The 15,242-nt window shown below is 41.4% G+C and overlaps 1 protein-coding gene across 1 annotated transcript in view; it reads left to right on the top strand.

The window, feature by feature from the left end:
• The window catches only part of LOC124775580 (G-protein coupled receptor GRL101-like), a 373,429-nt gene that overhangs the window by 71,173 nt on the left and 287,014 nt on the right, over positions 1-15,242 (top strand). The gene's annotated exons all lie outside the window — the stretch shown is intronic.

Below are 15,242 nucleotides of genomic sequence, written 5' to 3'. Positions count from 1 at the left end.
GTTGGTATGTTGGGGGGTTACAATATTTTTAAATTCTCATACTCTGATATTTCATTCTTATACCAATCCTTATATTAATTCCTGTATTTTATTCACATGTGTTGGTGTAGAAAGATTAGCTGCATTCCACTGGATGACACCGATGATACAAATATACGAAACAAAACTGTTTCGGACATTACGAGCTACGTCCGAGGGCAGGTGTGCCACAGTGACACCTTTTGTATGAATATTACTCGGGAAGCAAACGTCGTTGCTGAAGACTTAGCGCGTTGGCAATAATTTCGTGGCAAATCATGCATAACGGATCACTCTTCCAAAAACTGGCACTTGCAATTGATAGTGAATCAAGCTACTGCACACACAAGAACTTCACCGAAAACTATTTCACATAATTTTCTCGCTTTTTTTTAACTCATTCAGCCGACAAACTATTAGTAAACAGATAGGGACAATGATATATCAATATACAATAGAAAACATTCGTGTAGTAAGCTACTACAGATGTAGGTATATAAATGAAAAATGTAATAATGGGGTTTCGAACACGGAGCGCAAAATTAAGCAGCCATGACGCTAATCACCATTGTGCAGTGTAAAGGGTCCGTACAGTAACTGTAAAATAATTGTGACCATCATTTTTTCAAAGGAGATCGAGTATATACGGATAAGCCGAGACTCGTGCTCGCGTATTTTGACCCCTTTTCCACTAACCGAATTTTCTGAGAAATTGGGTTATGGTATTTGATGTGCTCTCCTAGTGAGACGAAAGTTACACCGATAAGCCAAAACATTATAACAACTGTCATCCATGACGTTGTATGCCGCCTGGTGGCGATTCGGGCACGTGACGTGGGAAAAAATGGTATGTAAGAGGAGTAGACATCTACGGGGTATCACCCTAGCGATGATATGGACTGAAAATGGGGAACTCCATTGAGATAAGCGACTTTCACAAAGTGCAGATTATTATTACGCAGAGCCTGTGAACGAGTATATCGGAAACGACGAAGCTGGTCGAATATTTAAGTGCTGCTGTACCGAGCATTTACGGAAAGAGGTAGAAGAAAAGTGAAACTACCACTAGGCACTAAATGGTTGGGCGTTCACGACTCTTCGCAGAACGTTGGGTTCGGTGGCTTGTATGCTCTGTAAAGTACGACAGATGGTGATCTGTGGCATCTCTGACGAAAGAGCACAATGCTGGCGCACGCACAAGCATTTCAGGGCACACCATTCATCGTACATTGTCGATCATGGGGCTCTGCAGCAATCAACCCCTACGTGTTCACATGTTGACCCATCGACATCGACAGTTATGACAGCAGTGGACATGGGACCGTAGTGATTAGACCGTCGATCAAGGAAACGTGTCGGCTCTTCGGGTGAATCACATTTGTGCTACACTAGGTCCATGATGGTCTGCACAAACGCCGTCATCGAGGTGAACGGCGGCCGGAAACGTGCAGCACGCCACGGAGGTAGGCTGGTGGGAACAGTATTACGCTATGGGAGGAATCATGCTGCGCTGTCATGGGACATATGATAGTAATGTCTACGCTCCGTAGCCCGAACCACGCTGAAGTGGTTTGAGGAGCATTATAATTAACTTACGTTGATGTTTCTGCGGCCAATTGGCCTGATGTAAATCCTATGGCACCCATCTGGGCCGCTATCTAGCGCCGTAATCGAGTACGCAGATCAGCGGCCTGTTATTTACGCGAATTACCTTTATGTAGACGTCTAATGGCACATACCTCCACAAACCTACGAACATGCTGTCTGATCCCTGATACGTAGAATCAGTGATGTATTTCGTTCGAAAGGCAAACAAACAAGCTATTAAGCCAGTGGTCATCATGCTTCGGCTCATCTGTGTATAAGCGAAAATCAGTCTGATGCCTCTGATAGTTGACCTGTTCTACTGTAATCTCTTTGCTTTCCATATTTTGGGAAGAGGTGAAGTGCTCATAGCTCTTAATATATACATTCTAGGACCCATGTTATTAGACAATTTTCACTTGTTTTGGACAATACTGCCTTCTCCAAAAATATGGAAAACAAAGAGTTAGCAGTGGAAGAGGTATCACAATGATCTTCGATTATAAACTGCCACCCAGTCATCTCTGGACTGAGGTCCCTTACCTTACATTGATCATTTACCCTTCTCCATCATCCCTGAAAGTTTGTACCATCGTCTTGGAACCACTGCGTTGGGAGTTGGGCGGTATGCTACTCGTAGGTTGACTGAATGCAGCACAAGAGTTGCACGACACACGTGAAACAGTAACCACAGCGATGAGTCCACATCACCGTTTCTTTATAGCTGCAACTTTAGAATTTCTTTATCACTAAAAATGTCTGCCATGTCTCTCTGTTGTCAGACAGCTAACAGTGCTGAAAAAAAAGTAAACCCGAGGCAGAATCGACCAGTACTGAATGCAAGCATGAGGGCAAAGAGTAAACTGGAAATTGCCGTTGTCAACGGCAGGTACAGCGAGTAAACAGAATACGTTTTTTATTTCCAAACGAGACAAAGTGTTCATACCCACTGTTGTGCAGTTATTTCCAGTTGAACAAAAATACAAAGGTAAATTCGGATACGAAATCAGCGAAAATGTAATTAGTCTGTAACGAACCACCGGATCACGGATATATACTCAGAAAATACCCTTGAACAACCTTCAAAGTTTTAACACTGGAATTTAGTTTCAGTTCATGTAGACAGATTCAGGGTGATTCCATGGTGAAGTTGCAATCCTTCAGGGGCGTCGGTGAAGGGTAAATCTGTTAATTTCAAGTAATGGACCCTGGTCGGAAACAAACAAGTCGAAAGTTACAAGCGAAAATCAATTTGATACCTCTGACTGTGGAATACATGTATCGGTTCTGTTGATGCTAAGATTGAAGGGTAGATAACTTTCAAGAGTGGTAGTGAGAATCAAAACAAGAAAGAAAGATTGGTGAACATAAGCTGTAAAATCCATACCTTAAGAGCTACGAACACTTGTTATTCTTAGGTACTGTGAAACATTTTCTTTCTGCTGAGGAGGTGCCCATAGCTCTTAAGATATGTATTTTAGTGCCCATACCTTTTCCCCTGTTTTGGTCCATACTACCACCTCTGAAAGTTGCCTGCCTTACAATCATAGCACCAACAGTACCGATAGCCCATATATATTGCACTGTCAGAAGCGCCGGAACGATTTTCACTTATAGGCTTCCACTCCGACGTTACCGGACCAAGACCCCTAAACTTAAATTGATACATTTACACTCTTCCATCTCCTCTGGAAGTTTGTAACAACATCCAGGAATCATCCTTTATACAGTGTGAGACAGGAAGAAAAGAACGTGCTTTGAGGGATGAAAGTGACTCTTGAATAAAAAACATCATCATGACATATGTCCTATTTTTACAGTTTCCGAGGAGACTAATGAAAACAAAGGGAGACAGGAGAAATGCAGGAGTACTAATGAAACGTTCTGATGTAATGTTTTGTTTAATTGTGTACATTTTCTCAAAAAAGGCGTTCAAAAAGTCCACCGTTATTTGCAAAGCGTTTTGCATCTCTAGTAGAAGCTGCTGTGTTGCTGATCTCAGCTCATTCGTAGTTCCTTTGCTGGAGCAAACGCATTTAAAATACAACCGAAGAGAAGTGCGCATTGAAATGGACGGTAAAACCAATACTACGTAGCGTAATGTGGCTTTGGTTGTATTCGAATGTTAAAGCTGGTGCAGAAGGACATGCCACTGACGCCGGTGATATTCAAAGAGCTATGTATGATGTTGTTGTTGTTGTGGTCTTCAGTCCTGAGACTGGTTTGATGCAGTTCTCCCTGCTACTCTATCCTGTGCAAGCTTCTTAATCTCCCAGTAATTACTGCAACCTACATCCTTCTGAATCTGCTTAGTGTATTCATCTCTTGGTCTCCCTCTACGATTTTTACCCTCCACGCTGCCATCCAATACTAAGTTGGTGATCCCTTGATGCCTCAGAACATCTCCTACTAACCGATCCCTTCTTCTAGTCAAGTTGTACTACAACCTTCTCTCCTCCCCAATTCTATTCAATACCTCCTCATTAGTTATGTAATCTACCCATCTAATCTTCAGCATTCTTCTGAAGCACCACATTTCGAAAGCTTCTATTCTCTTCTTGCCCAAACTATTTATCGTCCATGTTACACTACATACAAATACTTTCAGAAACGACTTCCTGACACTTAAACCTATACTCGATGTTAACAAATTTCTCGCCTTCAGAAACGCTTTCCTTGTCATTGCCAGTCTACATTTTATATCCTCTCTACTTCGACCATCATCAGTTATTTTGCTACCCAAATAGCAAAACTCCTTTACTACTTTAAGTGTCTCATTTCCTAATCTAATTCCCTCAGCGTCACTTAATTCGACTACATTCCATTATCCTTGTTTTGCTCTTGTTGATGTTCATCTTTTAATCCTCCCTTCAAGACAATATCAATTCAGTTCAACTGCTCTTCCAAGTTCTTTGCTGTCTCTGACAGAATTACAATGTCATCGGCGAACATCAAAGTTTTTGTATTTTCTCCATGGATTTTAATACCTACTCCGAATTTTTCTTTTGTTTCCTTCACTGCTTGCTCAATATAGAGATTGAATAACATCGGGGAGAGGCTACAACCCTGTCTTACTCCCTTCCCAACCACTGCTTCCCTTTGATGTCCCTCGACTCTTATAACTGCCATCTGTTTCTGTACAAATTGTAAATAGCTTTTCGCTCCCTGTATTTTACCCCAGCCACCTTCGGAATTTGAAAGAGAGTATTCCAGTCAACATTGTCAAAAGCTTTCTCTACGTCTACAAAAGCTAGAAACGTAGGTTTGCCTTTCCTTAATCTAGCTTCTAAGTTAAGTCGTAAGGTCACTATTGCCTCACGTGTTCCAACATTTCTACGGAATCCAAACTGATCTTCCCCGAGGTTGGCTTCTACTAGTTTTTCCATTCGTCTGTAAAGAATTCGAATTAGTATTTTGCAGCCGTGACTTATTAAACTGATAGTTCGGTAATTTTCACATCTGTGAACACCCGCTTTATTTGGGAGTGGAATTATTGTATTCTTCTTGAAGTCTGAGGGTATATGACCTGTCTCATACATCTTGCTCACCAGATGGTAGAGTTTTGTCAGGACTGGCTCTCCCAAGGCTGTCAGTAGTTCTAATGGAATGTTGTCTACTCCCGAGGCCTTGTTTCGACTCAGGCCTTTCAGTGCTCTGTCAAACTCTTCACGCAGTATCATATCTCCCATTTCATCTTCATCTACATCCTCCTCCATCTCCATAATATTGTCCTCAAGTACATCGCCCTTGTATAGACCCTCTATATACTCCTTCCACCTTTCTGCTTTCCCTTCTTTGCTTAGAACTGGGTTTCCATCTGAGCTCTTGATATTCATACAGGTGGCTCTCTTTTCTCCAAACGTCTCTTTAATTTTCTTGTAGGCAGTATCTATCTTACCCCTAGTGAGATAACCTCTACAGCCGTAAAAAATGGTTCAAATGGCTCTGAGCACTATGAGACTTAACATCTATGATCATCAGTCCCCTAGAACTTAGAACTACTTAAACCTAACTAACCTAAGGATAGCACACAACACCCAGTCATCTCGAGGCAGAGAAAATCCCTGACCCCGCCGGGAATCGAACCCGGGCGTGGGAAGCGAGAACGCTACCGCACGACCACGAGCTGCGGACTCTACATCCTTACATTTGTCCTCTAGCCATCCCTGTTTAGCCATTTTGCACTTCCTGTCGATCTCGTTTTTCAGACGTTTGTATTCCTTTTTGCCTGCTTCATTTACTGCAATTTTGTATTTTCTCCTTTCATCAATTAAATACAATATTTCTTCTGTTACCCAAGGTTTTCTACTAGCCCTCGTCTTTTTACCTACTTGATCTTCTGCTGCCTTAACTACTTCATCCCTCAAAGCTACCCATTCTTCTTCTACTGTATTTCTGTCCCCTATTCTTGTCAATTGTTCCCTTACGCTCTCTCTAAAATTCTGTACAACCTCTGGTTTAGTCAAATTATCCAGGTCCCATCTCATTAAATTCACACCTTTTTGCAGTTTCTTCAGTTTTAATCTACAGTTCATAACCAATAGATTGTGGTCAGAGTCCACATCTGCCCTTGGAAATGTCTTAGAATTTAAAACCTGGTTCCTAAATCTCTGTCTTACCATTATATAATGTATCTGGAACCTGTCAGTATCTCCAGGCTTCTTCCATGTATACAATCTTCTTTTATGATTCGTGAACTAAGTGTTAGCTATGATTAAGTTATGCTCTGTGCAAAATTCTACCAGGCGGCTTCCTCTTTCGTTTCTTACCCCCAATCCATATTCACCTACTACGTTTCCGTCTCTTCCTTTTCCTACTGTCGAATTCCAGTCACCCATGACTATTGAATTTTCATCTCCCTTAACTATCTGAATAATTTCTTTTATTTCTTCATACATATGTCGGATACGGATAAGAAAAGGGCATATGTTTGAAGTTTTTTGTTCGGAATAATCAATGCTCTCACCTTTCAAAGCATGTATCTTCCCTCCTGACGTACCCTGCGTAACGTTCCTTTCGTTCTACCAGCAATTTGTAACAGACACCAGCTTCCCGTCTAACTTGCAGGAACAGGAGTGCGTGGCTCACTTGTTGAATATCTGCTACGAATATTCACAAATACCAGAATGAGATTTTCACTCTGCAGCGGAGTGAGCGCTGTTACGAAACTTCCTGGCAGATTAAAACTGTGTGCTGCACAGAGACTCGAACTCGGGACCTCTGCTTTTCGCGGGCAAGTGCTCTGCCAACAAGCTACCTAAGCAACGAAGGAAACGAGGTACTGGCAAAATTGAAACTCTGATGACGGGTCGTGAGTCGTGGTTGGGTAGCTCAGTTAGTAGAGCACTAGCCCGCGGAAGTCACAGATCCCGAGTTCGAGTCTCGGTCCGACACACGGTTTTAATCTGACAGGAAGTTTCACACCCATTAATAGGTTTGTGCTCCGTGAGGCAGCTGTAAGTCCCTTAAAATAAACTCACAGGGAAAAAAATATTACACACTTTCTCTCTGGTCAGTTTGCAGCACTGTAGATGGTGCAGAACGAGCGTAAGGTAGATGGTATAAGGTTGGTAACTGGCGGTCATATGGCCTAAGCGTGGCTGCGAAGTAATCCGCGTATGTTCCAGTCTGTTATACGGAATCAGTGCAGTAAAATGGCTCCGTGTGGAAAATGACGGTAGCATAAAGGAATTATCATGTTCACATGTGCCCATGACCACACCGTCGACGGATTTTCCCGGTTTGTTTGCGTATAAACACATCGCTCTTGAGGGAACAAGATCGACAAATTTCCGGAGTAACCCAAGGAACGGTGATATGTTTAAAACATGTATCGGGTGTAACATGACTACATAAATAAAATTCTAGAGTGTTTAGAGGAGACGAAAGAAACACACTTTTTAAGAGACAAAAATGTCACAGGTGCATCGTTTCCCCATTAGGGTCCCATGAAGGTTTTGACGCTAGTCATGTCCAGATATGGAGTGCGTTTGATATTGTTGTAGAAATGTTGCTGGACATTCATCCGTTTCCATTTGTACACATCTGGCATCTGCGTGCCAACCAGATGTTTCATGAGCAACCAAACAGGCAACCAGCTCTTGTGGTGCGTCAGGATCTCCAACCGCTTCATGTCTTCCGCTGAAAGGAGTCTATAGTACGTGGTCGGGAAAACGTGGTAGACACCGTACTGACAGACCCCTCTAAATGCTATGATTGGGAACAATATTGTCTAAATGTCCTCTGACATTAACGACAGAGTGTGATGAAGCTCCCTGCATGCTGGAACCATAATAGTTGCGTGACTCTCCAACATTTCTTGTAATACGCTACGGAGAAAGAAATTGTAAATTCCTCCATAAAGCCTGATAGGAAAAAGCAAACAATGCCAGACATCACATTTGAGATAAATCGCTGGTGGCTGGAATACACGAATTGCCTTAGGATTTTCCAACTACCACATATATCTATAGTGGCTGTTAAGTATTTCTTCCCTTGCGAAGGCAGTTTCACCAGTTTGGAAGTCATAGATGTTTACAGTTCGGTGCAGACACCAATGGCACAATTCCATATTCTGGCCAAAGTCGTCAGATGATAGGTTGTACTTTCTGACACTTGAATGGATGCATATCTTTCTTATGCAGGAAACTCCACACTTTGGGGTTGGAAGTATTTAGTTCCTGGGGTATGTGTCGTTACTGGTGTTGCTGATGTCCTCAGATCGCTGTAACACAGCTACCGCAAAGTGATGGTGCAAAATGGTTCAAATGGCTCTGAGCAGTATGGGACTTAACATCTGAGGTCATCAGTCCCCTAGAACTTAGAACCACTTAAACCTAACTAACCTAAGGACATCACACACATCCATGCCCGAGGCAGGATTCGAACCTGCAACCGTAGCGTTCGCGCGGTTCCACACTGAAGCGCCTAGAACCGCTCGGCCACACTGGCCGGCCGCAAAGTGAAAAGTTCGCACAATACGACGTGTACCATTTTCCCGTCGGTCAAGTCTAAGGGATCTTCCAAAACGAAGATGGCCATCCAATCTTTGAAATGTGACATGATTTGATAACGTCCTCTCTGGAAATCGTTATGCATACAAGAACATTGCAGCTCAACTGTTGCATCGTTCCTCCACATATATCAGATAATTTTAGATAAATCGGATATAGTGTATTCAGCCACTGAAAACCTACAAACAACAATAGCAACTGTCATGAAAACTCTACTAACATAAACAATAATAATATAATTAATTAGCCCGGACAAAACAGTGCTAGCAGTGATGAAAACATATCCTCCCTAGAAGTAAGACGTAACTGAGTCGCAAATCAGATTCCAGTGTCAACATATTACATGCGAAACAGTCAAAACAACTGTGAACGTCGATCCAAGAGATGTCCAGCAGCAAACCCTTCAAGTACCCCCAAACGGTGCGCCAGTGACATTTGCGTCACACAGAAGAGGGTTTCTTTTTATCTCCTCTAAGGACTCTACAATTTCGTATATGTGGCTTTTTGACACGCTATGTAATTGATCCAGTAGATTACGTCGGAAGCTCCATGATGTTGTTCGTAGATGACGCTTATGTCTGAGGAGACTGCAGTGCCAGAAGAAAAGATTTGTAGGGGCTCAGTGATTGGTGCAGCAACTGACATGTGAAATAGAACGTAAATTAAGGTTACGTATTGCGCATAAATAGGAGAAGATATCCACTACTGTACGATAACACAAATGGTGACAAATCACTGGGAACTGTAACTACTGTAAAATTCCTAGGACTAGTCATCCGGAGTGGCTTGAAGTGAAATGATCACATAACACAGATTGTAGGAAAAGCAGCATGAGCTTCATTGAAGAAATCTTAAGGAAACATATTTCATCCATGAAAGAAGTATCCTATTAATCACAGTCTCACAGATTCGTATGTATTACTCATCCGCTTCATTTAACAAGTAGGATTAATAGAATAGATAGAAAATATTCAACGAACACCGATGCGTTTCGTAACATATAACACTCTAGGGAAATACTGTACTCGCAGTTCCACTCTATAATGATACTGCTTCACCAGGATTTAAATTACAAGAGTAGTTTCAGCCAAGTGTATAGCAATAATTAAAGCAACTGCTGAATTACAAAATGTTTACTTCAGTAAGAATTTGGTTTAGTATTCGGACACGAAGAAGAAAGCATGTACAAGCGATATAAACAGTCATGACTTAATGTGTTTTCAGTTTAAGCAATTATAGCAGCAACTACATCACGGTTACGAATACTAACGGCCTTAAGGTGTAAAAAGAGAATGATGCTTTCACAATGCTATTTAATGGTGCAACAGTACTAATCAGTCTGACAATGTGTTGGCTCTGGAACTCTACCGTGAACACCAGTTATTTTCATTGATTGTTTCTGAGGTTTTACATTGCACAGATAATGTTATGTAAGAGTACAACGTTAGCTTGAATTTATTATTTATTAATTTTAAGTATTTCAAAGCGAACTATTTAACTACATTAAATATACAAACATTCGCTTAACTTCCACTCCTAATTTAATGATTCCCTGACTATGTTGTACGAAACTATTCTATATCGTACTACATTTCTTGCTAACATTTTCAACGTAAAATAATACCAACCAGAATACATCATCGTAAATATGCACATGCACTGTTTGCAAAAATGTTAAACAAGTAGAAGTGCTTTAGGCCATCTATCTGCTGTGGTCTAGGATCAGTAGGGTTCTAACAGGTTGTACTAGTAAATTCTACATTGTGTGAAAACATTTTAGTCTTTATTTAAAGTTATTTTTCTCTATAGGATTCTCAAGTAAATGTTCTTTCACTATGAATAGATTTTACGAATTTTAAAAACCACGTGGAATACTTCACACAAAAGAGTACATGCAAAATCAAATAGTATTGCTCCAAGCATCTTCACACTACTTCCAATTAGGTAGTTCGACATTTTTAGCTTGTGTCAACACTCGGAATAGTCTCGGTACTAAGGTAAGTGCCTAAACGGTGAATGATTAAGATAAATCGAGTTTGTGACACACAGTTAACATTCATCGATTCCAATCTGAAAACTTTAGCAAAACCTGGTTTATGCACGTATATGCAAAACTAATCATCACATTGTCTCAAAGTTAGTGGAGGCGACCTTCTATGGCGAAAGAACAATGTTATATGGTGGAATCATGGCATGGCAAAAATATTATCCACATTTCGTCTTGGTGTCGGATATGCGAATTCCAGAGCAACCCAATAAATTTCATGATACAACGATAGGAAAAATTCACATTCGAAGCATATTTAATCCACTTGTCCAGAAATCCTTGTCTCGCTGAATTCTTTGGATGTCTACTTATCGAAAGTTAGCGACAGACTCTTAACCACACAAAAGTGTGGCGCCTTAACTCACGCCTATCCGCCTTCAACTCTCCCGCCTAAAACTTTCCGTTGCAGAGAGAATTCCCTCCACTTGTTTTATTACGTACGGTACAATATTCTCTAAGCATTAACCAGTTACATATGTTACAGTTTAGTACATATAGACGGTCTAGTCACATTAATTTGGCAACCTTTCAGAAGCCTGAATAACCACCTTTTGTAGCGCGGACGTGCGGGAAGGGAGTCAGTGAGGTTCTGAAAGATACCAATAGTTATGGGGAGTCATGCTGACTCCAGTGTCGTGCGTAGCTGCACTGAGTTTCAAGGTTGAGGGTCCACTGTCGCCAAAAGATCGATGGAAGTGGTACCGCAGATCCTCGATTGAGTCTAAATTCGGGATGTTTGGTGGCCAGATGAGTACGATGATCTCATCGTGACGCTCTTGGAACCACGCAAGCCGTACACTGAGTGCTGTGTGATACGTTGTATTGTCCCGCTGGTAGATGCCATCCTGCCGAGGGAAAACAGATTGCATGTTTGCTCGACATGATCCCCAAGGATATATACTTTTGTTGATCAATTGGGCCTTCCAAAATGACTAGAAGATCCAGAGAATGCCATAGAAACATACCCCAGACCAAAACACTCCATCCTTCGAAATGGACACTTCCGACGAATTTTGCAGGGCCCTACTCGCCAAAGGCCATGTGTTCGATGGAGATAAAAAAGCCACTCAGAGGACGACAGTTGCATTGGCGTGTAGACTCTAGTCTTCAACGCAAATGAAGAGCACTCAGAATTGGTACATGAACCACATACCTGCTGCAGACGGCCATACGAAGCAACGTTCGCTGGACGGTCGTTGTTGAGCCACTGTTGGTAATGCTTTGGTTCATCTGGGCGGTCAGTTGCTCCATAGCTGCTGTCCATTCGCCCGTACGCATCCCTGAAGCCGCCATTCACCCCTGTCAATTACGGCCTGCGGTATACCACAGCACCCTCGACGCCGATTTTGCATATCGCCATTCTCTCATGCACAGTATACGTTAACCGTGGCGGCAAGCGAAGATTTTATAGACTTAGCCGCGTCCCAAATGTTTCCACCCTTAGCCTAAAGCCAACGATATGCTCTTTCCTTCGTCAGATAAATTGCTCCGTTTCCGTATTACGACAGCGAATGCACTGCTTCTTCAAAGCCTCCGCCCACCTCTCCCCGCCTCGTGTTATACACCTTCCACTACTTGTGCTGTCGCCTCGGGTATGGATGTGTGTGATGTCCTTAGGTTAGTTAGGTTTAAGTAGTTCTAAGTTCTAGGGGACTGATGACCTCAGAAGTTAAGTCGCATAGTGCTCAGAGCCATTTTTGCTGTCGCATGCCGTCCATGAATGGTTATCGCACGTAGACGTCGAACAGAGCGGTAGACACATTAATGTGACATGATCGTGTATAACATAACGTGACATAACTTTAAACAGTATATTTACAGACCATTTCAAAATTACATAAAAGTATTCACAAGTATCTCAAAAAGGTAATTGAATTGTGAGATAGTGCGTCAGGGATGAGTGGGGGACCATATTACTTCCTTCGACATACAGTGTCTTGTCAACTGACCGCAAGGAGAATCTCAGAAATATTAGAGTTCATGCGGAGGTTTACCGACAATCATTCTTTTCATGTACCATTCGAGAATGGAACAAGGAAGTGGAGAAAATTACAGTAGTCGAGACATACCAACTGCCACGCACCATAAGGAGGTTGGTGGAGTATAGATGTAAATGCAGATTATCCCTCGTGTCTATGCGGAGACGTACGTGATTCGCAGACGTGTAACACCACCTAAGAACAGTGTTGGTAAAAATACCCTAACCGACACGGACTAGAGACGAGTGTCACGACCTTTCATATGCAGTCGGCTTCAAACCCGACAGTAATTGTTTCTGTCCAATGAATGCAGATCCATCTATACCAGTTTTCGAGCGAGCAATGCGGAAGAAACTGCATGCAATGGAGTTTTAGCGTTGGGTGTCTTGCAAAAGGCTATTGCTGCTGCAGGAATGCAGTGCGATGTTATGACTGAATGCTAAACATACTTTTACCTTACGGAAATGCTTTTGGTTCAGTTCTCCTGCCTAATGATGTTCGTAGACTTTTAAGTGTCCAGCTGCGATACTTATTTAGCTTCCCGCTCTTTATAAGGAACTGTTGTGACAACTGAATAATAGTGCGCTGAAGAACAGTGTCCCAGTACGACTTCTTACTTTATGCTCCTTTCAGGTGTCTTTCCTGAGAGCTCCAACTTCTCCCTTATATCATCTCTTTAAATCAAGTCCATGGTGGGAAGGGAAATACTAATGCTTATTGATAGCCTCAAAACACTTTTTTGTATTTACATTATTATATTGGTGAATTAATAATGTACATTCAATTCATGCAAATTCACTAGACTTTGTAATTTGTTTAAAAGAGAAATAAAGGAAATGTTCCTTATTAAAAGTGATCATTGAGACCTTGCAAAGCATATTTTGATATAACGTGAGTAAGTTGGTTGGTAGCTGTCGTCGGTATAGTTCAACCATGAAACTTTCTCAGCTAAAGTAGAGATCACCAATCAACCAATAATAGCCTAATTCAGTTCATTACACGTAAAACACTCCATTTGCCACGCTTTATTAAACGCTGACGACACTGCAGAGGATAGCCAATAAAGACATATCAACTCCTTCATCGCTCTAAATTCGAAGTGACGCAAAAAAAAAATCCAAAGAACTTATCGAAGTATCACAAATCCGAGGCAGCGTGTCGAGAAACAAGGTGACATATCCGAGAAGTTTTCGCACATGTTCAATTCCCCATTTGCGAATTTACTGTGATCAGATAATGTTTTACTGAAAAGTTTGCACGTTGCCGAGTAAATTCCAGAGAAAGTGTCACCCTATCTAACCAGATAAACAAGATATTGTTTAAAAGACGGGGCACGAACGCGGGCATGCTCTGAGAGATCCTGTCAGATACGGATTGTGGCTAAAATATGTAAATGTCTATGTTTAAAAGCGGCAATGTGTTGTTAATTTCTTGACTGTGCAACGTATAAAATTTCAAAATCGAAAGTTTAAATCAAAAGGTAATTAATTTACACAGATTTTATCGAAGTTACGTGTGAACAGTTTTTGTTGACATTATAAATTAAAATTTTTGGGTTGTTTACAGAGAACAGGTAACGTCTTCATACCAAGTTTGATCTTCCTGTTTCATTTTCGTGTTGGCTATAAAATACATATAGAAACAAAGAATAACATCTATAATCCTTCCTTCAACTTCTAGAAATTTAGTTAAACGTTATTTCTCTTCCTCTATACAACTTAATGAAAGGAGAGTTACAAAAAATACAGTTATTATTAATGTCAATTGGTTGAAAAAGTACTGGGACGTCATGCAGTTGCTCTATACGGTAATTGCATTAGGAAACACCTGCTCTCGTAATCAGAATCCTAAGGCGGCACTAAACAAGTGCATAACGCCGTGTAAATATGGGAGACTAAGGTAGAGAAGACTATTATTGCTTCTCCACACTGCGGCACATAAAACTGCACGCCTTCAGTGAATCAAATAACACACTTCGTCTATTCGAATGAGGGGGTGGGGTAATTCGTGCAGTCGCAAATATTTGCGCAGTGGTACGAAGGAGTGCCATGAACGACATACTAGAAATCCTGACCAGGGGGGTGTGAGATGGAGGCGGAGGTGGGTCTTTTCACGTTCATGTTTCCGTATTTTTCTCGGTATTTTTCTTGAGCAATTCGAAAACCGCTGCTTTTAGAGAAAATATTTCCTAGTGCAAAATTAAACTACATAAAATTTCCTACAAGAAATGTCCTATTCATTTTTATCTGTAGGGCTAATAGTTTCCCCGAATTGCAAAGGACAGAAAAATGCACTTTACTAAGAAATGTGTTTTAATGCATTTAATGTTTATTGTTACATGAAATGGGCCATGAATAACTAGTCAGCTGTGCACTAATTAGTTGTGTACCATATCTAAGTGCAGCAGGAGCCTATTAAGGGAAAAACTGTGTTCTGGCTTTGTAAGGTAGACGCGAGGGGGAAGGTATTGATTGGATTGTGATCCTGCACTTTCGTCCTTCATTGGTCTGCAAACTGATGAGCTAGCAGCAAGTCCCACCACTCTTTGTGCTACTACGTCACATGACGCTTCACAAAATTGTACAGGTCCTTTCGCAGCAT

The sequence above is a fragment of the Schistocerca piceifrons genome, chromosome 2 (genome assembly GCF_021461385.2).
Source record: "Schistocerca piceifrons isolate TAMUIC-IGC-003096 chromosome 2, iqSchPice1.1, whole genome shotgun sequence".
Classification (NCBI taxonomy): Eukaryota; Metazoa; Arthropoda; class Insecta; order Orthoptera; family Acrididae; genus Schistocerca; species Schistocerca piceifrons.
This window is presented reverse-complemented; position numbering and strand designations above follow the sequence as displayed.